General features: G+C 48.8%; 1 non-coding gene across 1 annotated transcript; it reads left to right on the top strand.

Moving 5' to 3' along the window:
- Positions 1-2,167: 2,167 nt before the first annotated feature.
- LOC127679494 (U1 spliceosomal RNA) lies at positions 2,168-2,331 on the top strand. Its single transcript, XR_007976799.1, has one exon. It is a non-coding gene; the product is annotated as a U1 spliceosomal RNA (small nuclear RNA).
- Positions 2,332-3,374: the final 1,043 nt, after the last annotated feature.

The raw sequence follows: 3,374 nt of genomic DNA, 5'->3' as shown, positions 1-3,374 counted from the left end.
CTCCATGTCAAGTATCTAACGATCAGGTCATTCTGCCCAGCGTGCAGACTCGGCCCCGTACTCTCAGTGATATTAATTAATAGCTAGCATTTCTTGAGATCTCACCAGGCTGCAAATGAGTTTTCTCTTCTAACCCTCATAAAGCCCCTGGGTGCTGGAACATTTCACATTTGAGGAAATGGAGACTCAGGGCGGGTAATGCGATCAAGCTAAGAAGCTAGGAAGGGCAGAGTCTGGAAACTGAACATTCTAGAACATAGTCCGTGACTACTGCCTGGCACTGCCTCCTGAGGGGTGAGTCCTAGCAAGGACAAGGATGAAAACACACAACGTCCACAGTCCAGCTCCTCAGACGAACCTCCTGTTTCTTCCCTCAGGCGAGGCATCTTCCATAGCAGGCTGGTGTCGCCGTCTTCTTCTTCTTCTTCTTCTTCTTCTTCTTCTTCTTCTTCTTCTTCTTCTGCTGCTGCTGCTGCTGCTGCTGATACTACTACTACTACTGAATCCTAGTATAAAAGACACAGAGAAAGGATCCTCTCATTCCTGAAAGTCCTTGTATGACCCAGCACCTTGTGCCATGGCTTTAAAAGGCTCTGGAACTGCCGGCGGTGGTGGCGCACGCCTGTAATCCCAGCACTCTGGGAGGCAGAGGCAGGCGGATTTCTGAGTTCCAAGGCCAGCCTGGTCTACAGAGTGAGTTCCAGGACAGCCAGGGCTACACAGAGAAACCCTGTCTCAAAAAACCCAAATCCAAAAACCACAAAAAAAAAAAAAAGGCTGTGGAACTCACGACGAATGAAACGAGCTCACTGAGGGCAGAGCCTGCTTCCTCCCTCCGCTTCTGTACTTACCACAGCCCCAGAGCATAGCAAATGCTCAATAAATATTTATCAACTGGCTGGGCACAGGCCTCGCTTCATACTCACTAGGGCCCAGAGTCTGTCAGGGGCCATGAGAATGCTGTGTCTCTAACTTCTTTTAAAAACAGGAAAACAGCCAAAGGAAAATGGAAAATCCATAGCTGTGAATCCGGGCTATCATTCTGATACGGTCATAAGATGTAAATGTATTCAGCAGAGAAGTGGCTCATGGGAGTTCTGACACTCCTGAACGAGAGAGGATTACATGGAGATGGCCAGAGTCTGGGGAAGGGTGGACTTAGTCAAGGTCATTTCCTGCCTTCTTAGCTTTAGGAATGCAACCGTGGGGGCTCATGGGATGGCTCGGCGGATAAAGTGCTTACTGGAAAAGCAAGAGCACCAGTGCCAGCGTTTGCATCCACAGCATGCACGTAAACTCCGGGTGTGCAAGGCGGTCCACCGGTGACCTCTGTGCTTGAGAGCCCAGAGGCAGGGGATCCAACCCCAAAGCAGACTGGCTAGCTAGTCAGCCTAATCCCTGAGTTCTGGAGTCACGCCTCAGGAATGACAGAGATTACAGACATCTCGTGTCAGCCTCTGGCCTCCACATCCATCACTCACACACACATACACATTCACACATGCCGATTGTCACTGAACTTGAGGGTCACAACTGTACCCCAAACCAGGACCAGTTGCCAGTCCTCAATAAGCCGATTAAAGGAGCCAAAGTAAAAGCAGACAGGAGGTAAAGGAGATTTACTCAATGTGGCCACACTGGGAAGAGCGACAAAGAGATGGGCTGAGCCCCCAAGCCCCTCTTCCAGGTCTGAGGTAAGATTAAAGCTTAGACAGAGAGCTAAGGTTTGCACATCTAAGCACGCCCAGGGAGGTGTGGTCCCACCCACAGTGAACACATTCTTGTCTGGGCTTTGTTCTGTTAGGTGGTCTGACAAGCTGTTAGAAATCTCATTCAGGGAGACACCGCCCACACCCCCACACCCCCATCCCTGCTCCCAGACTGGGGCCTTCTCCTTTTCCCATCATGAGATTTCTAAGGAAATTCTCATTTCTTCGGGACCCATTGTTTCATTAGTCTGACTGTCAAACTGAGAGACACAAGTGTCTCTTTAGAATATCTTCCTTTCTGCCAGGCCTGTGACAAGAATGATGAGGCTGGAGTATTAGTGGCTCAGGGGCGAAGATCACTGGCTGCTCTTCTGTAGAACTGGTGTTTGATTCACAGTACTGGCATGGTGGCTCACAACCATTTCTAACTTCAGTTTTAGGAAATCAGACGTGCTTATATACTTACCTGGCAGGGGAGATACCATGATCATGAAGGTGGTTTTCCCAAGGCGAGGCTTATCCATTGCGCTCCGGATGTGTTGACCCCTGCGATTTCCCCAAATGCAGGAAACTTGACTGCATAATTTGTGGAAGTGGGGGACTGTGTTCGTGCTCTCCCCTGATTTAAAAAAAAAAAAAAGAAAAAGAAAGGAAATCAGACACCCTCTTCTGGCCACTGCGGGAACTGCATGCACATGATGCACATACATGCATGTAGACAAAAAAATCATAGACATAAAAAGAAATCTTTTTTTTTTTTAAAAAAGGCTACACAAAGTAAACCCTATCTAAAAAGAAAACAAACAACAAAACAAAAAAGTACAAAAACTAACAAGCAAAACAAATGAACAACAAAAAACAAACACAAAATAGAAGTGCAAATAACTAAAAAAAAGTGAATGTTCACTCCTGGAGTCTGTGTTACCACATGGATGCAGCGACCTCATCTTTTATGACTGTACTCTTCTAAGCACCAAGAACTTTCCTGGGCTGGCTAGACCGGAGGGTATCCTTGATCAGGGACAACCAATAGGAAGGGGCTCCTTGGGGCACAAGGCTGTTGGGCAGTAATGGTGATGTCCAAGTAATGCTTCTATAAAAAGTAGCCACTGGATTGCAGCCTTTGGTCAGAAGGATGAATAGGTAACAGAGAGAGGAGGAGCCTGAGAAGACAGGCAATGGCAGATTACTGAGTCTTGGAAACCCTGGCTGGAGCTCATGGTGTGCTGTGGTGGGGACTCTCTGGATCCTGCAAAAATTAAACCCTGCTCCTTCCCCTCCCCTTCACCCACCCCCACCCCCACCCCCACCCCCACCCCGCCTGTGCTGCCCAGTAACAGCAGCAGCTGCTGTTAGGCGGCCCTGGGGAGGGGACTTACATGCAGCTCCGCCTTTGCCCTCTCAGCTGCCCCAGGAGGCCTTATTATCTTCATCCATTTCCCAATGGGGATAGGAAATGTCACCCTCAGGGTCCCACAACTTTCGAATGGGAGAGCCAGCTCTCACACACAACCCGGATTCCGAAGTCTGCATTTTAACAAAAACAAACAAACAAACAAACGAAAACTCCCCAGCAGACTCCGCAGCAGGCTTTGCAGTCAACTTCCTGGGCTTCCCCCAAGATCCTCATCTTCCAGAGGGCCACATGTCCCCATGTCATCCTTC

Source organism: Apodemus sylvaticus, chromosome 2, assembly GCF_947179515.1.
Source record: "Apodemus sylvaticus chromosome 2, mApoSyl1.1, whole genome shotgun sequence".
NCBI classification, from domain to species: Eukaryota; Metazoa; Chordata; class Mammalia; order Rodentia; family Muridae; genus Apodemus; species Apodemus sylvaticus.
The sequence above is the reverse complement of the archived record's forward strand: the minus strand, read 5'-3'. Positions and strand labels throughout refer to the sequence as shown.